Raw genomic sequence first — 25,050 nt, 5'->3', positions numbered from 1 at the left:
TCAGCTTAAAATATGGCGATCAGGTGATCATGTAATAATTGCGACAGTAAATATTAGTAACCAGCAGTGGTGGCGAGATGAAGCCTCATGAAGCTTTGAAGATTTCCAGAAAACTGGTTCGAAAAAGAGTTCATTTCTTGAGATTTCATTTGCTCACAACACCACCTGTTGGTCAAAGAGTATAAAACTGGCAGATGTATCACAGATGATCTAGTGATCTGTGATACACGGTATAAAGGCTGGGTTTTGACTGTATTTTGTGCCAGTAAAGACTTAAAAATAATGATGAAGAAAAAAAATCATCTATATCAATAACGTGTGTATTTTCTTTTGGTATAATATAATCAACATAACATTTATAAAAATGTATTTCCTTGAGAGAAATGTGGCTATCAAACGTGTAAATCAATCCTTTTGGTCATAATATGATAGCAGGAGGGGCATTAGTAGGCTATTCTAAACTTGGACAGTGGCAATGGTTTAACTGGGCAGAGGCAGTCAATGTGCTTGTGTAGATCATGGATGTGTAATATAACCGTGTAGATTCAAACCACTCTTAAACCAGTCACGTGGTACGAACAGGCAGCGAGGCTTTGGATGTCATCTATGACTCAATCTGTCTAAAACGATACAAGCCTCGATACTAGAGGATGGATACCCGACCCGAGCCCGACAGGACCCGACGGGCCGGGCCGGGTTCGGACAGATATTTAGAAATGATGTTCGGGTTATTATGTAGGTAGCCAATGGGCCTGTTTCACTTGATGCAAAGGTTTGTTTTTGTGATTAAAATAAATTTAAAATATTACCCTAACATCCGTCTTCCTTGTTGCCCCGTGTGCGCTGATGCGCTCATCTGTTGACATTTCCGAATGCCTTGCTACAGTTGCTTAATAAAAGCGGGCTTTCCACACAAACAAATGTGTCATTAGTATGAGAAAAAAATTAGATTTTAACTGTGTATATAAATATCTTAATGCCTGTCAGGCTCGAGTCAGGTTCGGTTACTGCTCTGCCTGACGCGGGCCGGGCTCGGACAGAAAAATGCGGCCCTATCTGCACTCTACTCGATACGCGCTTCACGGACAACTTCCGGAATTTCTTGACATGCGTTTCGAAGCCTCGGCACAGAATGTAACATCACTGGTAAACAATGTCAGTATGTTGTTTGTACCATGAATCATGTCTGAATTTTGGGTTTTCATGTATCTAGGGACTACCATGAGGTTTACAGTCTTGTTTCAATCAAACTACATAGCTTCAAAAACATCCGATGTACATTTATATTAAATCAGTTTATTTATGGCTACTGTGTTGATCAAGACTGATATTATTTTACTTGAAAAGGACATCTTTCATCATCTTAATCTACTTGATGTTTGTTTGTCACAATAATGAAGATCCCCTCTCAGAGGACCTGATGATATTGCAGGCAGTTTGAGTCCACAGTGGCTTTCTGCACACTCTGCATCAGTGACATTAGGCAAAAGGAGGCCATGCTGTTACCTCAGGCCTTGAACCTTGGCACAGCAATCTCAGACACAGCTGTCTTGGACCCAGCTCTCTTGTTTGCGTACCCGTTCGCACATGCACGCTTTGGAGTTTTATTTGCAGATCCCTGAGCATCACAGCTATGTTCCCTGAGCCAGACCACCTGCAACAATTAAAAATGCCTCTGCAGCTTGCTGGCTCAGTGGGGCTCTGCTCAGCACTGCATTATATTATAAAGAGAAGTTGTTTTGCAAATGGCTGTAAGGGGGTATCTGGTTTCAACCCCCTGGCCCGCTCAGCTCGTCATTTTCCCCACAGTGTTCCCACTCTGATCAAGTGGAGTAAACCATAGAATAAAATGCAAATACATGAGCTTGAAAATGAGAAGAGTTTTTTTTGTGATGGCTTGAAGTTAATCTATGCAGTTGGTATGGTCCAACAGGAAATTACTCAGGGGATATATGGACATTTGATAAAATGACCGTGAAATTTAAAATGAAAGAAACTTTCATTGTACCAAGTTTTTTTTTTAGCATTTAGTTAATTATTCATGCATAAATGTGATGTCTGTAATGCAGGCTCTCTAGTACTTTGAGGGTTAGGCAGCCATGGAAAAGCAGCAATAGGGCTCACATTATGTATCCACAGTGGAATAGAGTGGGATTGGGAAGAATACATTTGCTGCCTCTTTATTCAGGCACCAGATCCATCAAAGGCTGCAGTCAATGAGAAGGTCTTTCAGTAGGAAGTTACAGTTCAAACAGTTCAAAAAGTGCCAAATCCACTGGTAAACTGTCAACTTTCATGACACATGAGTTTAAAGGATGAGATGTGGAAGAACTGTGACTGGGAGGCTTGTGCCGATTGTGTTTTTCTTCTACATTACAGGGGCGTCAAACTCAATTTCACTAAGGGCCACACTGGAAAATAAGAATCACGTCATGGGAGAGTTTATTGACATGCTTTTAGACATGCTTTTATTAGGAGTAAAGTCAAATATCTTTGACTGTATTATTGCCTGTCTTATAAAGTCTTCTCAATTACAGTTTGGTCGACATAAATTCCTAAAAAAGTCAGCAAAGAAGTTCCTTAGCCATCATAAATTAAACAAAAAACGCTGAAAAAGATCGAACAAAGCGACAAAAACATCAAAAGAAGCGGCAAAAACGTCAGAAAAAAATTGAGCAAAAGTGATAATTTTTTTAAAAAAGCGGCAAAATGTTGAAAAAGCGACAAAAACTAGGTGGACCAAAATTTATTGGGATCCTAATTTGATATGCGAGGGGCCAGATTTGGCCCGCGGGCCTTGAGTTTGACACGTGTTCTACAAGTTACTGATGCTGGTGGAGAAAGTTGAGAGTTAAAACAACATTAAGCAAAAAGCTCCAGAGCAGAGCATGAATGGACCTGTCCTGCCACCACTGGTTGGGACAGCGTTATCAGCGGTACTCACTCAGCCTGGATAACAGTCTCAAAGGGAGGCACTCGCAATGCAGTCACTAGCTTCCAGCCCCACTGGTTATTTGGTTGGTTAGTTACATGAAGTGACAGTTTATTTTTCAAAATATCCAGCTGTCTTCACAATGCTTGTTGTCTCTCTTTTATTGACTTTTTAAATAAATCTGCAAATACCAATATCATAATTTCTAATCTAATTTATTTATGAAATGGTGTCACAAACTACATGCATTCATCTGTTGCCCTACATTACATTGTATAACGTATTATTGAGAGAGGACTGACAGCCCGAAATAAAGAAGAAACCCTTCGATGGCGACGCAGCCTGGGTCATCCGAGCCTCTCCCCATCTGCCTCAACTTAGGACAATTTCTCTAATTGTGCGAAATTGAGCTGCTGTCAGTGATTAAAGTTATTCAGAGGAGGAACGAATCTCTATGCCCACGTCAATTATTAGCTCATTGATTACACTAATGCAGGAAATTGCCCTATGGAATCCAATGTTAGCTTAGACACCTGGCTCACACAGTAGAGCACAGGAGCCGGAGCCCAGACCAGGAGACTGCACTCATCTGTGAAATGAAATGTGACGGTAACAGCGTGCGGTGCTCAGTCACTCAGTTCTACATGGAGAAATGCGATACTGCTGTGAGACGACCAGAAACTCGGTTCACTCAGTCCGTCACTGTGGAACTGTTGAGAGGTAACTATCTGTATGTCTGAAGAGCAAAGGCAATGTGAATGTGTTGATTATTACACCGGGTTCTCATTAACTGGTCTGTATGATATAGTACAAAAATGTATGCACACCCATACGTATGATATCCTACGAAACTAGGAGACCGCTGGCTGGTCTCGTGTGCTCTGTGACGCCAGCTAAAGAGCTCCGTCGTATCAGCGGTAGTTGGTACTTCAGTTGACCCGAGAAAAGGTGACTTTGAGCCGGGTACAGGGCACCGCGAGCTGCTGGTCGTTTCGGCGGACATTACAGTTATGCTTGGATGACAAAAAGTGAGCGTCATGCTGCTACGTTAAAGACCTCATATTATGCTCATATTCAGGTTCATAATTGTATTAATAGGTTATACCAGAATAGGTTTACATGGTTTGATTTTCAAAAATCACCATATTTTTGTCGTACTGCACATTGCTGCAGCTCCTCTTTTCACCCTGTGTGTTGAGCGTTCCGTTTTAGCTACCGAGTGAGGCATCTCACTTCTGTTCCATCTTTGTTGGGAGTCGCACACACTAGCCAATCAGAAGCAGCGTAGGCCGGGCCTGACAGGCAAGCTAGTGTGATCCAAAACAAACCCGCTTCAGCAATGGCTAAAGTTCAGCTGTACATTTTCAAACCCGAGTCTGATCCCCAAACACAGGCAGAACAACCCGAACCAGCTTCGGACCTAAACTGGAGCAAGACGTTTCAGAGTGGTAAGTTATTTAAATGTTAACAAATTAGTCTTTCATACGTAAGGTTTTAATTCAATCAGGAGTGACTTGTTTGCAGATATGCAAAAGGTTTAATGTACATGAGCAAATAGCTGTACAGAGTACTGGAGATTGGACTCCATCGTTATATTAATACATTTAATATAGGGGTAGGGAACCATGATATAACCCCCCGATGGAATCCAGACACCGGTGGTGGTGGAGAAGGGCCTGAAGACCAGACCGAAGGAGGCAGCGGAGCGACACCCGGAAAATCACTATGACGGGAGGTGGAAGGGGAGGAGGAGGGATGAACACATTTCCTGAAATGACAGCTGATAGCACAGGGAGAGAAGCAGATTTAAAGCAGTGTTGTGACGCTGTGATTGGCCTATGAAATTCGAGCCCGATTCTGATATCAGGAAGGTGAACGCCTCCAGCGCTGATTCGATTTAGAGAGAGAACTGATTAATTGTTAGGCCTTCCTGAAAGAATTTACGCTGAGCTACATTTCTCCTGGACATGGCGATACAACTATCTGCACTCTTCCAACTAGCTTCATTTGAGGGCGTGCCACATTAGCAGCTAGGCGAGCATTATAACGTGTTTTACAAAGTGACGCAAAGGGCGCGTTAGTCACGGAAGTAAAGGCTGGACTACAATAGAGCTGTTTGGAGCAGTTTGTGAACAGTGTTTTCTGTTGGAGATGGTAAGTCCCTTTGGGGTGGACTTTGGGCTTTTTCACTTTGTAAACCTATAACATGCACACAAAAAAAGATATATAACACAATAAAGGAAAGGGAAAAAGCCAAAAGCAAAATATGAGTACTTTAAGTTTAGGCACCAAAACAACTATTTACCCTCCTGTTATCCTTGGGGTCAATTTGACCCCATTCAATGTTTAAGGTCTCTAAAATTCAGAGGAGGAAAAAAAAATCAAGAACATCCACCAGCACCTTGGATCAATCCCTCACCTCAGCACCTTTCACTCGTCCACAAACTCATTCTCCTCCTTCCAGCTCCCCGCTATTTCAGTAATGACAGAACTCACCCGGAAATCCAAGCAATCCACTTGTCAACTTGACCCCCTCCCCACACAACTTGTTAAAGCCTGCCTTCCCTCGTGAAAAATGAAAATTTAATATGGAAGTGAAGCCACCCAAAATGTGGCTTTTGTGCTACCTGTAGTGTTTATGGACCAATGTCAGTGCTAGTGTGACTCGACTCATTGCTGCTGATACCTGATGAACTCCCGTACATGATCGCTGCCCTCCACACTTCCCATGCATGCTGAACAGCCGCCCGTACACTGGAGAATACTGTAGAGACCGCTTGGGGTCTTTTTGACCTCCGAGCAGCAGCTGAATCTGATCCATGTGTTCTGACATATGGTGAACAATGAATAACCTGTTGCTCAAGAGCAGCCCTCAGTCCAAAAAACAGTAGTAAAGGGTGTGACAGACATTCCTCAAAAATATTTGCTGGACTGGAGTGGACAGCCAAACATATTTCCATGTTTCTCTTTTCCCAGCAGAAAAAGAAGCAATAGAGGTTTTTCTACATATAAAGAGAGGAAAATATGAATCATGTGTTAGACCTTTGAGTCCTCCACAGCTTTCCCCATGTCAAAATAATATAACATTTACAAGACTTAAAAAAGTGTTATGGCCCATAACACATTGTATGGAAGACCATGATAAAATATGATGGGGGCCAGGGAGATCAACTGTTCAGCAATACTGTGTGTGTGTGTGTGTGTGTGTGTACGCGCGCGTGGTGATGGACAAAGAGAGGCAAAGAGGAATTGTCCGTGAAATAGAAGCAACTTGATCAATCAGTACAACGTTGTTCATATACAAAGGGTACCCGCTGGGTTTAAAAAAAAAATGTCTTAAATATAATATTTGAAAAATAAGGCTTTAAAAGTCTTAAACTTCTTTAGAAAGTCTTACATTTCGTTCACAAAGGTCTAACATTTGTATTGTACATTCATAAGATTAAATAACGCCATTGTTTTGTCACAAAGCATGTATGTATTGAGTACTTTAATAAAATGTTGTATTAAGTTCAAGTACTTGGTAAACAGTTATTTTTATACCCTAAAATCCTTTCAGATATTCCATTATATACATACTTTTGCCAGTATGGCTATGACGTTGAGATTCAATTTCATTCTAAATGGTATTAAAAAGGTCTTAAAAAGTCTTAAATTTAACCTGGGGGTACCTTGTATACAGTATGGTGTTTCTTGGGTGGTTCCATAAAGGCACAGTGTGCCACAGATCAGTTATCACATTGGGCCATGCAGTTCTCACCCTCTGACCTCCCCTGAGCTCTCACATGCTACAGGGATTAAAAATAAGAGACATACGTGTATGTGTTTGTGTTATTTCGGTAAAATGTGGGCTATTTTGATGAAGAGCAAAAGAGCAAGATACGGGGGATTTGCAACCTGCTGTACTCATTATATTATGGACAGTATATAAGGTAAATAAGCCACAGTCTGTGATGATGAATGTAGTGGAGTAAAAAGTACAATATTTCTCTCTGAAATGTAAATGAGTAGAAGTAGAAAGTGGCATGAAAAGAAAGGACTCAAGTAAAGTACAAGTACCTCAAATTTGCACTTAAGTACAGTACTTGTTAGTTACATTCCACCACTGGCAGCAGCAGTTTGATCAGCACAGAGACACACGAAGAGGTGACTTACAAGTTTTCAGCTGATCTTTGATGTCAGGTTGTTTTAAAGGTTTTAAAGATAATGACAATGTTGAGCAGTTTGCTGTGGCGTCATTGAAGCAATTTCATTAGCTGCAGGAAAACTTTTGAGTTGTATGGCCGACTGTAGCAGACTGAAAAAAGTACAGAGCTAGAGAATCTCAGAGTAACAGCAGGTGCAATCTTTCGAATATAATATAGACCTACAGTTTGATTCTTTTAAAGACTGTGTTTTAAATTGATCAATGACTCCAATATTTAGGTGTAACACTTCAGATTCACTCAGCGTCCTGGCTAAAGTACTTGAATTTGAGAATGTTTCTCAGTGCTTATTCTTCTGGCCACAACTTGCACTGGACTTCCAGGAACATTAACAACGATAATAATTTCAAAGGAACATTAAATGCTATTATATTATGTGTGAAGTGCAATTCACTTGTAATGCCAGCGCAATAAGTAGCAGCTTACATAAACAGTGTAATACCAGCAAGGATCTTAAGTGATGACAGATGGCTCCGAGTATGCACAGAGACATGCTGAACACATTCCAGACAAGCAACGCATCCCTGCATCAAACTAATGGGTCCAGAAGAGCCTCCACCCACACTCTATCTCTCACTTTTCAGTCCTCTCTCACTGTTAACACTGCTTTCTGCTGCATCACAAACCAGGCCGTTCTCATAAACCATTCAAACGTACAGCTACGAAAAGTAATGCACTGTAATTTGTACGATGTATTCCACGTATTTATTACAGTATTTAGCACGAAGACTGCTGATGTATAAAGGCGAAGCGCCGAGTAGGGAGGTAGTCAGGGAGGATGTCTGAGTCCAACCTGATCTCACAGAATTCTGTGAAATGAACACGGCCCCTTAACTCAAAATCTGTGGCAGTTTCATGAAATCGCAAAAAAATTCCACGATGGGCCCACGGAAGAATTCCATGAAATGAACATGGATCGCCGAAAATTCTGTGATGGGCCTACAGAAGAATTCCGTGAAGTGAACACGGCCCCTTAAGTTAAGGAAAAGGTCGTGGGTGGGCTTACGTTTCCATGACACGCGGGACAACAACGGGACGGTTGGGTTTAGGAAAAGAAGAACGGAACGGTTGGGTTTAGGAAAACAATAACGGGATGCGGGACAACAACGGGACGGTTGAGTTTAGGAAAAGAAGAAGGGGACAGTTGGGTTTAGTAAAAGAAGAACGGTACGGTTGGGTTTAGGAAAAATAGAACGCGACGGTTGGGTTTAGGAAAAGAAGAACAGGACGGTTGGGTTTAGTAAAAGAAGAAAGCGACGGTTGGGTTTAGGAAGCGTGACACGCAGGACACAATCCCCTGTCTCCTGGGTGAAAGTCCTGTGTTTGACCCATCCATCCCCCCAACCAACCTCCCAATGCGGATTTTCAGGCTTTCATACTACTCGCTACCATAGTCGCTCTTAATGCTACGTCATTTTCTCATTGACTTTACATTTGCATTGTTTTCTGTGGTGACCACACAGAATTTTCACACATTCCGTGCCACCACCACGTAATGCATTGTTAACAGTTTGTGAATATTTCATGGAATTCTGTTAGACCAGGCTGCTGAGTCATAAAATAAAAGGTTTACAAGTGGCGAAGCACAGTTTGAGTCCACAAGAAATTAAGGGGAAAACACAAGACTTTCACCCAGGAAGCGGGTGTTCGTGTCTGGGGAGTACTACTTAAGTGTGTTTGAACCCAAACCACTATCGTTTTTCTAATCTTAACAAGCCATTTTGGTGCCTAAACTTAACTGTTGCCGCATGAAAATCACCAACAAACTTAACTGCAATGGGCGCTTATTACACAACCTAGGCCTCACGGTGCTCTGTAGCCGGCTCACAGTCACCTTTTCTCAGCTAAATTTAACTGTAAAGATCGCTAAACTTAACTGTCATGTGACAGGTTTTTACGTGACAGACCTGTGGTCGCCGTAATTTTATAGGATATCATAAAAATTTCTGTGCATAAGTTTTCGCACAATATCAAACTCTTTCATGAGAATGCCTTGCCTAAACACAAAGTGCAAAAACACAAAAATGCACTTCTATTAAACAACCGTAGGTATGTTATCAGTTCCTGCAGGTCTCAATCATGTCAGTGGTTTCAGAAACTTAAGAGTTTAGCCGATTTCATTATTGACATCCATGTATATGTCAACAGAGAGAACCAAAAATATAGAGAAAGTTCATCATTATTTTACATGCAGTTCACAGGAGTGGTTCTGGTCCATTTAAATCACAAGGGACACACTGGGGCCAGTTGCTCATTTACAGGGGTCACTTAAAGTAGCCCTTAAACTGTCTGCCCCACTTTGTGGATAGAGCCGTGTTACTTGAAGCTTTTTCATGTTTTAAGTCAGATGAAAAAGTCAGTTTTCTTGGTCTATTTTTACATTTTTATGTAGGTAAAGTGAACAACTTTGGGCTGAATTAAAGGTCAACAAAGCTCACAACGGTCATTCCGAATCATCACCAAAAACATCAAAAAGCAAATTTGCGGTGATCTTGCCAATAGCTGTCAAATATGTTGCTCTGATCCAGTGTTTGATACTGATTCTTGAGTCAAAACTGCACACTGTACTACAGGGAACGTAAAATAGTTTGGAAGCAACACAAATCTCTTCTCCACCAGCAGCAGTAACGCAGGACTGAACCTGGAGCCAATGGTAGATGCATGTACGCATTAAGTTTCTCTGTGTTTGTGTGTGTGTGTGTGTGTGTGTGTGTGTGCATGCGTGTGCACTAACGCACCTGCACATAGCCCTAAATTTGTCCAAATCAAAAGCAGCTCCAACCACAAATAGTTCCACTGTGAGTCAACAGTGTGTTGGTTTCTGCGAACAACCACCCTCTGTGGTTTCATATGATCATAAAATTACACATTCCTTTATAGTCCACTGGCTCTGACCCAGAGGCAAGTGCTAAAATGTATCAAGTATATTGTCATGAAGGTGAAGAGCATTACATGCACTCAGGGAGGAAAACAAACAAAATGATCAGTAGGAAGGAGAGAGACAGATGGAGACAGAGAGAGAGAGAGAGAGAGAGAGAGAGAGAGAGAGAGAGAGAGAGAGAGAGAGAGAGAGAGATCGAGCTCTGGCGTCACTGTTTGTGTGTTCTCTGTTCGGCTCTAATCACATCCTGCTGTTTGAGCTCAAACTAAATAGGACCCCTAACAACAAATAAGAATTAAATGAGATTAAAAAAAAAACATAATTAATGCCCATGGCTACATTGAGTCATTGCCACAGCAAAGAGTTTTATGACACAGAAAAGAAAAAAGCCTAACATAAATCCAACCCCATTTCGAACAGGATTAACAATACAGGAGGCAGTGGGGATTGAAATATTCACTGTATTCCTCGGTAATTTACCTCATCAATACGGATGGCATTTTAACCATCGGGGAATTACCCGATAAGGTCTATAATAGAAATGGACATTCTACGGGACAAAGCCAAAAGATAAAGGCAAAAGCCTCCCCAAGGAGGCATGCGAGAGTCAGAGTGGAGGGGTGGTGGGAAAGACCTCATGCTGTAGTGAAACATAATACTCCTTTTCAAAGTCATAATTCTGTCAAATCTTAAACACAGACATGAAACACACATTGATATCATTCAGTGCGACTTCCGCTTCCTGAAGATGTCACTATCTCTATATTCATCGCATAACTCCACAAAGACGCTGCGGAACTTGCCTGAGAATGATCATGTTTTAAGTTTTCTTCTGTGTCACAGTAATCCAGTGATAGTTGTCTGTACATCCATGGGTACAGTGGAGGATTAGGGTTAGGGTTAGGGTTAGGGTTAGGGGCCGGTGAGTCACAGCCCCACCAGAGGGCGCTGTTTTACAGAAGAAGTTATAGGCTTCTAATGCCAAACACAATAATGTGTTTAGCTTAAGTCAAAAGCATAGTCAACTTTGTCTACTTCATAAAATGTTTTCTTCTCTAGAAAAATATTGCTTTTTGGTGTGTGTAAATTTATCTTTGCTCTCTCTGATGCGCACTTTCTCTGATACATGCGAACACACACACACACACACACACACACACACACACACACACACACACACACACGTTACTAAGGTAAAGGTAGGTAGGTAAATTTATTCATGCTGTGACTAGTGCATAAATGCGCACAGTATCTCTCTTTATGGGGGAGACGCACTTTCTTTCACTTTCGTTTCTGCAGTGGCATTGCTCTCACATTTCCACAAATGCAGCGGCGTATACGGGTACAATAAAATGAGAGAAGTTAAATGAGCCAGAGTCCGGACCGGCTCGAATCGACTCAGCTCGGCCAATTCCGTGAGGTCACGACAGGCTTGCCGATTTAGACAGTGGAGGCAAACCAACTGTGTGTGTGTGTGTGTGCGCATTGATTCATTTGAAACAGCAAAGGCCAATGGGAAGCTCTATCTCGACCGTCATCACTCACTTCGACCAATGGTGGAACTTCATCAGTCACTCACTCACTCACTCACTCACTCACTCACTCACTCAGCAACAGCGACAGATCGACAGACTTTCGCATTTTTAAGGCTGGCCCTCCTGTGGGTTCCAGCAAAAAACTAACGTGAAAATGTAAAACATCTGTAAAAAAAAAACTGGGCACAACTGGGTTAAATGAATAGCAGCCCACATTTTGTGTAAAAAAAGGAATGAACAGGATTTAATACAGAGGGGGATGGACTCAGAATCGCTGTACAGTCTAATGCTATCCAATTCATCTGCCCTGCATTAAATACATCCTTTGTGAAGCCTTGGATGTTATTTTTTGCTGAGACTGTGTCACAGAGGTGTTGATTCACTTCTTTGGTGGTGTTTGTTGTGGATTGGATTGCATTACACTGCACATTGTGTATAATATTTTGCCCAGTGATTGAGTTCCTGATTGGTCATAATTAGGGTTTGGCACCAAAACCCAGTTCCACTATGGAACCGGTTCCTACGCAACCAGTAGGAATCGGACCGGATTAGAACGCAAATTTCGGTTCCTCATTTCGGTTCCACTTAATATGTCGACTGAAATATTTTCCCTCTGTCGCTCCGAAACAGATGTAAAAATATCACACTTTCTCTGTAGTCTACCGTTAGCTAGCTATCATAAATGTAGGCTACTTTTAAAATGCCATATTTTCCCTCTGGGCTCACCAAAACGGATATTAAAGCATTAACCTTTCACTGCATGTGACTGCTAGTAAATATATTACATCTTTGATGTCATTTTTCAGTTTTTCAAGAATTGGTTTAGGATTCGGAATCGTTTTAAACGTACCGGTTCGGCATCGGAATCGTAAAAATCCAAACCCTAGTCATAATCACATAACTTGATATTTAAACATAGATTGACATGGACACAGAAAAGAACAATAATATAATGTCATGACATCCTCATCACTCATCATTCCTTGCTAACCACAATTTTGTCTAAAGACGTGATGAAACATAACTTGAATTTGCCGGGGAGTCTCATTGAGAGCTCCTGAAGACTTCTCTGTTTTGAAGTGCTGGGTGTGCTGCTCTCTGATCTAATCCAGTCAAGCTGTTTCCAGCGAGACAGTCACCGTGATCCAAGAAGAGATGAAACACTCCAGCGCAACAAATTGCAGGAGTTTTTTGTGCTGAGCCTGTCTTTCTCCAATATGTTTTGGATATGGCGATACACTTTGTTTTGCCCTGAAACAACAGTTGTTTGAAGGGCTCAGAAAAGAAAGAAAATGGTTCAGGAAGCATCATGAAGCTTAATTTGGCCATCACTACCATATTCACTGTCAATGGAACAATACAAGCTTCTGAGCACAAATTGTAAATGATTGACTGCTTAGCCCTTTCATAGCCTTTAAAAAAAAAGGTGTTTTAGGCTAGTCCAGCTGGGAGGAGGCCTTCGGGGAAAACCCAGGACTAGGTGGAGAGATTCTGTCTCCACCCTGGGATCCCCCAGTCAGAGCTGGTTAATATGGCTCGGGAAAGGGAGGTTTGGGCTGCACTGCTGGAGCTGCTGCCCCCACGACCGGACCCCGGATAATTGGAAGACGATGGATGGATGGACAAACTAGCAGTCTTACCAGAAAATGACTTTGGTAGAAGTTAAAGTCAACTTTTAGAATATTACTTGAGTAAAAGTCTTAAATTATCTGATATTTACTGTACTTAAAGGTGCTCTAAGCGATGTCACGCATTTTTTAGGCTACAACATTTTTTGTCACATACAGCAAACATCTCACTATCTGCTAGCTGCCTGTCTCCTGAACACACTGTAAAAAAAAACACGGCCTCTGTAGACAGCCCAGGCTCCACAAACGGCAACAAAAACTAAACTGCGCCAACCTGCACCACCAAACATAACAGTGTTCCAGCCAATAACCGACAAGAAGGATTTGGGGGTTGGGGGGGTTAGTGCACGGGATGAGGAGGAGGGAGGCGCGAGCTAGCCTCCGTTTTGTTTGACAATACTTTGAACATCAACAAGAAGTGACGTCACCCCACATCGCTTAGAGCACCTTCAAGTATCCCAAGTCATTTTCTGTTATTAAATGTACTTAAGTATTAGAAGTAAAAGTAAAAAAACAACTTTGATTATGAACTTTGTGGCCAAAGGTGTGTAACGTTATCTTTATCACCACTGTCGTCGGGGTGATTGTTAAGACAAGTATTTAGTGCCATTTTAAGTTGTTTTGGTTTTGTTTAAGTTTGGTCTCAATACCAATAGAGTCAGGTAGGAAAAATAAAACAAACGTAACATATCACGCAATAGGGCAGTCCTGTGCCAAAGTAGGTCAAGGAGGAGGAGCGCGGTTGAAAGGTTACGTTTAGTGCCGACAAGCGTGCAGTGAATGTGAGGGGTAGACAAAGAAACTAAGAGGAAATTTGGACAGGGCGCATCAGTGTGCAGAAAACTTCAGAGACGCTATTTGTAAGTAAGCATTTTTGTTTATATCATGGTGGCCTGAAACCAAATGATTCATTTAAAATGAGAGAAAAAAAGTGCATTTTGTTTGTGGTCTGTGCGCTTAGGTTTGAGAGGACGATAATGTCTTCAAGGGGAGCTGTCTTAAAATGTTTGTAGCAGTGTGGTTGCTTAACATTACCTTGTTGAAACTAGATATGTGTGTATATACGTATATCATATTGATTTATATTGTTGAGGTGTAAATTACTTTGTACATTATTAAATGACTAAGTTTTCTGCTGATTGTTTATTTGGATGCTTGTGAAAATATGACTTTATAGCAATGAGCTAATTTGTGTGTTTTCTATTTTCCTTTTCTATTTAAAGGTTTTCAACCTACTTACTACTACGAACTCCTGGTATATTTTGTGAAATAAAATGCCTGGAGAAGGAGTGAGTTGTCAACGTGTCCTCTGTCGTCATCCTAAAGGCCTTTTTATGGTTGTGCGTGGAATCGACGGCGTACCCCCGCAGACCCCTCTGCATCTACGCCGGACCTTACGCCGTAGCCTGACGTGCACCTCTCGAAAAATGTAACTACACGTCGCTCGGCCGCAGCTGGGTAGCATTGCATTTCCCCCGACTCATTTCCTGGTTCTCCTTCTCCCTAAAGCTGCTTACACACCAACCAGACGGCCGACCGTCGGCAGAAAAAGCAGTTGGACTGATCAGGCTCCCCGAGTTGGTCAAAAAAATGCCTCAGAACACACCAAAGAGACGAGACGTAATACGTCTCCATAACAGCAGGTGGCGCTAATCTGTATTGTCGCCCAAAAATGAAAACCGATAGCTGATTGGACGAACGTGTCACGTGGGTCTTATTTCTCCAGAAATTCTAAGACAGACTGTCATGGCAGCTTGTTCAGAATACATCTATCTATATATATATATATCTCATATTGTACTAAAATAGTTCACCGAAACGTGTTTCTGAAAACATTTTAAGCGAGAAATAGGCCGTGCAGTTGCTGAATCTGTCTTCATTTCAGATCAACAAAGGTCAGTTTAAAAGATTTTCGTCAGATTTTGAGAGACTCTAGTCACGCTTATTCCGCTCCCCGTTTCCCGGTTAGCACTCCACCAATCAGATGGGTCATTTGAGTCTGACTGCCGGCAGTGCCCGCCCCGCCGATTATACATGTCAAATCGGCCAAAATGAAGGCCGACGGCCCCTCGGACGGACGACGGCACGGAACACACCGAACAGACTCGAGTCACTGACCTCACCAGACTGTCTGACGGTCGATTATCGGCTCTGTGTGTCCGGGCCTTAAACAAAATGAAATCAAGGAGAGGGTTAACTTTTCCTGCTACAGATTTCCCAACTTGGTCAGAAAGCACAGAGCAGACACTTTGTTTCTCTCACTATGACTCTAGAGTCGGTACTCGCTCCAAAGCTAATCACCGTCACTCTCTCACTTCTCCCTTGCTCTATCACCCACTCCACACACACACACATGCCGGCTTGATGCACACACCAGCGCACAAGTATAAACATCAGGCCTCTTATGTAGGCTACGGGGAAAGCTCTGCGTGGAGCTTACGCAGAACCATAAAAAGGCCTTAAGTCTTTTTCAAGTTTGAGGCAGTCACTAATGAAAACACCCAGATAACTTGACAGTGATCATCGTCAGTTACCATGGCAGCAGAGCCTACACCAGGTACTACCATGCTATCAGTTATTATGCTTCCTCCTCTTCTTCTTTAGTTGTGGCCTATGTTTTGGTTTTTTTTGCCACTTGGCAACATACAGGTATTAGGTCACCAACTGGAATGGAGGGTGCAGTATCTTGGCAATCTAGGAGCAATGATTCTCCAAACCTGCTTTCTTCCAGTGTAACAAATTTCTTCTGATTTTATTTTGTAGTAACGAGTAACTAAGATGCTCAGGGGAAATGTAGTGGAGTAAAAGTATACATTTTATTTAGGAAATGGAGTGTACTAAAAGTAAAGGTTTTCAGAAATATAAATAATGAAGTAAAGTACATATACGTGAAAATTCTACTTAAGTACAGCAGCGAAGTATTTGTACTTTGTTACATTACAACACTGCATGCTAGTACCATTTTCAAAAAGAGCCCATGAGCTGAGGGTTTGATGTAGTTTGGATGTGCTGGCAGCCGCTTCCTTTTGGCTGCTGAGTGTTTGGATTACATCTGAAATGATGTAAACAGCTGCTACAGTGTGTGTAAGTGATTTGTAAACATAATTTCAGACGAGGTTCGCTGAGCCTTCATGTGCTGCTCTGTGTGTGTGTTTGCGTGTGTGTGTGTGTACAGAGACGTCTCCCACAGAGCCATGCTTTACAGTGTGTATTCCTCTACTGTTTCACAAAATGTAAATTACGTCCGTGTTTTATTGCTCGTAGATGGGCTTCTGTGGCACCGTCTCGGATGGATTGCTATGGTTGCGCATATAAACTGTTATGCAATATATAAACATCTCCTGCCAAATTTCTCACGATGTACGAGCAGGGCACACTGAGCCGGGATAATCCACTTCGTTTCATTTTCAGTCACGTGACGCCGAGTCAGTGTGTTTCCTTCATCACTCTCACACTCCCCATTTCTGCTTTGGATTCCCAATGAAGAGCACAGTTAGGGATAATGTTTTCATGATCACTGTCACAACTCTGCACATTCATCAAAAGTCAGGAAGGATGGAGTTGATTTGATAAAGAAAAAGAAAGTTCTCCAGCAGATGGCAGCGAAACATGGTTTTCCTCCTCGGTCGCTGCAGAACATCACAGGCTTTATTCTGCAGAGTTTTGTAGTTTAAAAACTACCCTTTACACACTGATACTGATGACACGCTGTACATTATATTGTTGCAGTGGGTCCAAATCCCCTAAGGGATTATTAAAGGGACAAGAATTTCCCCTTGGGGATCAATTTATTGAAAAAAATTCTAGTACAGGCTATAAAATCCTCTATTCCAGACTCTAACAACATAAAGCAAACATATATATATATATAAAATCACATTTTAACATGTTTTCATAAAACACATTAATGTCATGATTAAAATTTTCTAACAATTCATAAAAAAAAGCTTTATACATTACACCTTTTGACAGGCAAAATGCATCCAATAAATAATCTATCTATCTACCTATCTAGAAAATATACATCAATCAATCATTTAGACTTTTTATAAGTATAAAATGTAGCAAAGTGATTCACAGAAACCACACAAAGTGATAAGTGGCTTATCATACATCCCATCATTTGACAGTGAGGAAACGCCCCCAGGCAGGATTAGAAATAGATACATATTTCTGTAAACTGAGTTTAGTTTTTCTGACTTTCCTCAGATTTTTTTTGATTTTACAATGAGCTGCTCATTGAATATGATCACCTATGATCACTTCTTAAAACCCACCTCTTTTCTTTGGCTTTTAACACCAGGTAGAGTGTTGATCTTATGTGTATACTTGCATATCTTTATTGTGTTTGTCATATTGTATTTTATTTATTCTACTTATTTCTGTTTTATCTTTTTGTGCAGCACTTTGGAAACATTGTGTTTGTTAAAATCATGCTATATGAATAAAGTGGATTGGATTGGATTGGGCAATATTCAAATAATGTGTAATAACCCACACTGCATATCACACACATATAAAAGCATATATATATATATATATATATATATATATATATATAGCGTCTCAGAACTATGCACCTTACCCCCCTTTTTTTTTGCACTACTTTTTATTTTATTCCATGTTATATTTATTTTACGTACATGTTGGCACTGGAAAAGGAGTTGCTTTTAATCTCATTGTACATGTGTATAGTGACAATAAAAGGCATTCTATTCTATTCTAATTCTCATCCAGAAACAAGTAGACATTACTTCACAGTTTTGTTTTCATACAAAGGTAAGATCAATTCTGACACCTAGTGAAAACTTCCTTTTATTGGATCAAAACATGGCAAATCTGATTGAACCTTTTTATTATCATTATTGTTATTCCTAGTTGTCGTGTGATATATATTTCATCCCATGTAAAATGGGTTGAACACCTGATAAATTTACATGTTTTTCTACCATCATCTGCCAAAACTTTTAAAACGTTCCATCAGTTCAAGCATCAGCTCCACTGAGATTAAATTAGATTGTTTGACGACTCCGACTTTCAGACTCATTCATGTCTCACCAGTATCTTAAAATAAAAAAAGTTATCGGAGCTTTAAAGTATCAAATATGTTTATTGTTCACTGTATGCACTCGATACACCAAGGCAAATTCCTTGCAAGTACAAACTTGCTTGGCAATAAATCAGATCTGGATCTTGAATCAATATAAATCCGAAGAAGAAGAAGAAGAAGAAGAAGAGGTAACACTTTACTTGAAGGTATCTACATAAGAGTGTCATGACACTGTCATGAACATATGACAGTGTCATGACAGTCATAACACATGAACTCTAACCCTAACTCTAACCATAACTTGTCATGACAAAAACCGAATGACACTTACTAAAAGAAGCATTATGTCAAACGTTTATGACTTGTTTATAATGTTTATGACACGTTCATGTCATGTCACTTTTATGTAGATACCTTCAAGTAAAGTGTAACCGAAGAAGAATACATACTTTATTGATACCCATGGGAAATTACATGTTTAACTCTGCTGGTATCACACATGTATATATATATAAAATGAAATAAAAATTTTACATTTCCAACTTGGGGATCATTAAGTCTTCTTCTCCTGATTGTACATATAAAGAGAGTGGCTGGGCCGACAGTCCAGCAGTGGCCTAAGGAAGCCTTCCTTATATCCAAATATAATGACAGCTGCAGGGTCAATAGCTACTACAGTTATGCATGGACATGGTTAATGCGTGAAATTGAACAGCCTGATGCCATTTAATCACTTTAAATGTCTTCTTTATGAGTTCACGTGTTCTGAATGTACATGCGCACTTTGAGTTGTTTAACATTCTGTAATTGTTTCATGTGCGTACTGTGTATTACAACTGTATATTATATATGAATTACTATGTTCAGTTATTTTTATGTGGATTGCAATTTTACATGGCATGTAATCAGGGCATCATTGGAAAGGAGAGCTTGCTTTCAGTTGGCCCTCCCTGAATAAATAAAAGTGTTATGATATCACACACTTTTTCCCAAACATTAAAATGAAAACCAGCGGTCTATAAATTCCATCCACAGCAGGAGGAAAGGTAAAATGCAGGACAAATATGAAGACTTTCTGACAGGTAAGGCCACAATTAAAGCTGAACGTTAGTGTGGACTGACCAATGACAAGCTATTATCTCTCAGTGGATTATTGAATATCAAACATGCAGAAAGTTACCAAGCTCTGTTGCACAGCCACACACACACACACACACACACACACACACACACACACACACACACACACACACACACACACACAGAGAAGGGATGCATGTAAACGCTGGCCTCTGTGCCTTTTAATAGGATGTTTGTCTTTACAGCTAAACGTCAGACAATTGTTGACCCATCTTTCTATTGTTAAACAAATGAATAGCCTAATGCTCTACAGCAGGGATCTTCAACAGGGGGTCCGGGACCCCTAGGGGGTCCTCAGAGTCACTGCAGGGGGGGCCTCCAAATTATTATAATTAATTATATATAAATGAAAATGTGAACATGAATCCAACATAGGATTAGCAAATATAAATCCCCATTGATGATAGGCTTACTGGCCTATAGGTAAGGTAGTCACTAAGGTAGGCATCCACAGATACAGTTCATCCTAAGGATTCACTGGGCCACATGTAGCCTATGTGTAACATTAAATAATGATTGATGAAATCATGACGACAATTATAGCTTAATATTCTGTGCACTAAAAAAGGTATGTAAAGGTTTTAGGCCGCCCTAAACGTTATTGTAGGCTCAGTTTGATTTGCAACTTAATTGTATACAATAGCCTATTACTAGGGGGTCCCTGCTGCGTCTCTCTTTCAGTTAAGGGGTCCTTGGTTTAAAAAAGAAGAAGGTTGAAGACCACTGATCTACTGTATATCAAACTATTTGGATTCATTTCAGGGAGCGTGTGCGCACCGATCCATGTGTCTTGTCCTGTTAAGATTCAGTGTGCGCGCACGCGGCCGACATGACATACTGTCACTTAAGACTTGAGACTTTCCCCTGCCTGCCTGACACCATACGATCACATAGCAGCAGACTGTTCTGTGTTGTATGTGGGCTGGCTGAGTGACGCGCCAGTAGGAGTCGGACTGTGCGCTGTTGATAAAGAGGCAGCGGCCGCGGAGAGCGCACAACAGTGGAGCGGAGAGGCGTCCCAACACCACAGCTGCTACACCACCACCGCCACCCCACCACACCGCACCGCAACGCCCGGCCTCTCCGAGCTGCTCACAACCGAAAAGGAAAGCCGCATCAGCGGGGGGAACATGCTGTCGCACCGGCCGTCTCATTAACTCATCCGCGTCCTGATAAACAAGGCTGCTCAGCGGGCAACAACACCCTGAACCTCCCGCAGGACTCCCGAAGCTGTAGAGGGAGAATTTCAATTTGAAAAGTTATTTTATTGGTAAGTCTTTTTGTTTTGTTTTTTTTTACATTCACTGTGACAATGAACATGAAATGCATCGCACATAACATTGTGTGGGTTGTGGGCTGTTGTAACAATTCAATTTTTACTTTTTAAATCGGCCTAATGATTTCGACTTTTTAAACACTGTACAGGAGTTGGAGTTTTTTTTTTTTTTAGAATTACATAGAGGTTTGTGAAACAGGTGTAGACTACACAATGTCAGTCAATATCAGCACTGGGTTTATTTATTATGTTAAAAAATGGGATTTAGTGATAACAAAAAGATTTTTTGAAATTAAACGGTGTATGAGTAAATCCAGAGACAATATTGATGTTTGGTATTAAAAACCCGACTTTTTGTTTAAACATTTGGTGTCATATACATAGGCTGTATTTCTGTTGTTTACTTGTAGGAGCATAGGTTTCCTCAGCAGATGTGTTATGGATGAGTGTGTGAATGTATGTTTAGTCCTTCCTTTCTCTACACAAAAGCAAAAACTACAGGTTATTAGTTGCGCATGCATGACAAAGCTGTAGTTCTAATTCGGATACATAGGCTATGTGTTTATCCCATTGAGCTCGCGGTCTGTTCGCTCATTGATCCTCGTTAACCCGCTTTGATGGGTCTCAGTTCAATGCAAAGATGCGAACACAGATACAGGCTGTAGCCTACAATTAGCAGTCTGAATAAACATCACCTCAGACGGAGAGAGAGAGAGAGAGAGAGAGAGAGAGAGAGAGAGAGAGAGAGAGAGAGAGAGAGAGAGATCTAAAAGCTTACACGCGCTGACACTTCATTCTCTGCTCGGCAGTCGTGTATAAAGTACTTGAAAGCTATACTTGAGTGAAAGTACAAGTATTTTACCAGAAAATGACTTTGGTAGAAGTTAAAGTCTCCTTTTAGAATATTACTTGAGTAAAAGTCTCAAAGTATCTGATATTTACTGTGTTTAATGATATGATATGAAATGTACTTAACTATTAGAAGTAAAAGTAGAAGTTAAAAAAAAAAAACTTTGATTATGAACTTTGTTGTTTGTTGTGGCTTCCTTTATAGTGAAGCATGATACTTTCCACACCTTCTTAAACATCAAGTCTGACGTCAACAAAGAAAATTTTTATTTTTTTGTGAGAAAGAATCTTTCACTCCAACATACGAAAACATTTCTTGCAAGTAACGAGTAACTAAGATGCTGAGGGGAAATGTAGTGGAGTAAGAGTAAACATTTTATTTAGGATATGTAATGGAGTAAAAGTAAAAGTTTCCAGAAATATAAATAACGAAGTAAAGTACAGATACGTGAAAATTCTACTTAAGTACAGTAACAAAGTATTTGTACTTCGTTACATTACAACACTGCTGCTGTTGTTTTATTACACTAAGTAATGCTGCTGTTACGATACGATATGATACTTTATTGCGGTTCACACCGACATTCATTTAATAAAATATAAAAAATAAAAATACACACAGAGCTAGACAACAATTACACACATATAGTACAAAGATGAAGACACATTAACAGCCATGGCAAAGAAGCGTTTCGTGATATCCTCCAGAGCTTAACTGGCGACACACTGATTTTGGTTCAGCAACAGGGTCAGCGGTGGAAGAAGTATTCAGATCCTTTACTTCAGTAAAAGTACAAATGCCACACTGTAAAATGACTGTTAAAGTCAATATGTAAGTATAATCGGGAACATCTACTCAAAGTATTAAAAGTAAAAGTACATCAATGCAGAAAAATGTGTGCAAAAATCTTAATCTGCAAAGTAACTAGTAACTAAAGCTGTCAGATGAATGTATAAAAAGTACAATATTTCTGTCTGAAATGTAGCGGAGTAGAAATAGAAAGTGGCATGAAAAAAAGATAAGACTCACTCAAGTACGAGTACCTCCAATTTGTACAGTACTTGAGTAAATGTACTTAGTTACATTCCAGCACTGAACAGGGTGGACTGATGGATAAAAGAGTTGTTGAGCCTGTTGTGTCTAAACGATGGGACTCTAAATCGCCTGTTAGAAGGCAAAAGTTGCTATTCATAATTTAAAACGTGCCAACGGAGTCAGGAGAGATGCTGTCAGCGAGCCTGAGCGTGCTCTTCGTGTGGGTTGTTTGAAAGGAGTGTGCACTGATGATCTTTGCCCAGACTTTGAGTGGATTGTATAGTTTAGATTTTTAAGTTGAGCAGATAGGCGGCTGAGCCAGAGCAGAGCCTGCGTTCCGCTGAGTGAAGTCCACACGCATCGGATAAGAGGTCTGTGAGTGAGGCAGGTGTGACAGCTCTAATGCAGGGGATGTGTGTATGTGTGTGTGTGTGTGTGTGTGTGTGTGTGTGTCTGGAGCCTTGAGACACCGTGAGAGCTGACAGTGTGGAGAGCAGGGTTGCCGCACACCATGCAACGGCCACAGCAAAGTCTGATGGATGGATTATTTGAAACGTTATTTAATATATATATATATAAGTAGCCTAGCAATTACGAGGAATTTGCCTTGGTTGTTGGTGCGTACATGAACAAATGAATATGAAATAAACAAATAATAAATACAGAAACAGATAACACATACATATAACTGTTTAACATTAAGAGGCATTACACCTTAAGCATGATGTACCTTGCAGTGTGTTAAATTGTGTATTTAAAATGTGTATGCATATGTGAATGCAGTATTGTGTCGCAGCTAGTCGAGCTGATGCCAATTTGAACTCCTTTAATCAACACAAATGTATCACATTTTGCAGGTTCACATGTTATTTGATACATTTTGGCTAAATGAAGTGCAGTTAAAAAGGAGAGCATTTCCCTCTCAAATGCAGCAGAGTGAAGTATTAAGTAACATCCAATTGAAAATGTGAAGAAAAGTACACGTTCCTTTGAAATGAAGTTCACTTCTTTAGTAAATGCACTAAAGCAGTCCACCACTGATGGGCAGATTACATATACATATTCTTATAACATAACATGATTCTGTTCTTAAGCTCATTTTAATTCCATCTGTCAATCCAGTAAGAACATTTCAACCTGTTTCCAGTAGAATTTTTTTTTCCGGAGATGAAATATGAAACGACAAACACAGTCCGCTGCTCGAGCTTAAAAAACATATCAAACTTGATTTTAGAAAAAACAAGTTGAATTTTATTGTGGAAAGCAGCTGTTGGTATTCCACATTTTTAAGAGAGCCCAGAATTAACCCTAAACCCTGCTGACCCCTCTGTTCTTATCGACGCCAAGGTACAAATCTGGATCCCAGAGTGAACTGCCAATGAAGGTGTGGCTCTCTTTCTATATCTCAGCCTGTGGGACTCATAACTTGGTTGACATGAAGTTTTTTTAAATAAATATCGCAGAGCAATTTATGTGAAAGTCAAACGTAAAAGACAAGGAGAACTGATGTTGAAGAAGTTTGTGAACTTATATTGAATACCCAAAGTTATCAAAATACACACATTTTACTCCATTACTGGAAGTTACTGGCTACTTTTTTAGTTTCACTGTTTCATCCGATGGCTGTAGTTTGTATTTTAAGATTTTCTTTTCAACACGTGTTTATAGTAACTCCACGGTCATAGTTGTCAATGGGGGGGGCAACCTAGGAGTCCCTAGATAAATCTGAAGCATGTCACGCAACATTACTGCTGCTAATTCTTATTTTCTGACTTTGGTTGAACTGCTCACAACTCAAAATCCACAAAGCCATAACATCATTTTAAGGCCAACAAGCTGTTTAAACGGAACAGTGTATGAATCAGTTCCAAAAAAAAAAAGACAGTTGGGTTGAGTTTTACTACTTGAGCAGTAGTGTAGTCTACGTGATACGCAGGTATATGCAGTATACCCACTAAGAAAGCTCCAGGATTTCCATATACCCACTTAAAAATGCGCAATGACACGCAACAACATACTTTCCATCACATTTTTGATATATTTTGAATTATCATCTGTGTTTTTCTTCTTCACATAGGCTAAATAAAGGTATTTCCACCGTAAATTGGTGCATAAAAGTGTGTCAGAATGCAGGAAATTAAGTCGATGCTCAAAACTTCCCTGATGGAGGACACCCAGACCCCCAACTATGTTATGCGCCCCCCCAAAGGCAGATTCTAGCCAATATACAGTACAGCATACCCACTACAACACATTAGACTACACCACTGTACTTGAGTATATGTTTTACTGCTTGTGAACTTTTACTAAGTTACACTTTGGAGTGGTAGACTTATATTTATTTCCCCATAGTGTTTTTCTTTTCTTCCACTACAGCCTTTATTTATTTGATATTTTGTTGGCATAAAAGCGCTAACATTTCAATATGTTGAGTCACAAATGACACCCTGTGCGAGCTTTTAATCGGCACGTATAAACTTCACTAGGTCGCTAAAAAAACAGTGGTGGAATATAACTA

General features: G+C 40.4%; 1 protein-coding gene and 1 long non-coding RNA gene across 3 annotated transcripts in view; both read left to right on the top strand.

Moving 5' to 3' along the window:
* The first annotated feature begins 710 nt into the window (after nucleotides 1-710).
* Nucleotides 711-10,891, top strand: LOC118493763. The gene is made up of 3 exons (XR_004895762.1): nucleotides 711-721; nucleotides 9,304-9,308; nucleotides 10,806-10,891. It is a non-coding gene; the product is annotated as an uncharacterized LOC118493763 (long non-coding RNA).
* A 9,461-nt stretch (nucleotides 10,892-20,352) lies between these two features.
* The window catches only part of osr1 (odd-skipped related transcription factor 1), a 14,287-nt gene continuing 9,589 nt past the window's right edge, over nucleotides 20,353-25,050 (top strand). Inside the window, exon 1 of one of the 2 annotated variants that reach the window (XM_031321431.1) lies at nucleotides 20,353-20,641. The gene's annotated coding sequence lies outside the window, so the exon portion shown is untranslated. The remainder of the gene's footprint in view (nucleotides 20,642-25,050) is intronic. The other variant, XM_035994903.1, reaches the window with a different exon arrangement.

This window comes from Sander lucioperca, chromosome 18, assembly GCF_008315115.2.
Source record: "Sander lucioperca isolate FBNREF2018 chromosome 18, SLUC_FBN_1.2, whole genome shotgun sequence".
Lineage (NCBI taxonomy): Eukaryota > Metazoa > Chordata > Actinopteri > Perciformes > Percidae > Sander > Sander lucioperca.
Note: the sequence above shows the minus strand (reverse complement) of the source record. Positions and strands in the feature narration are given on the sequence as shown.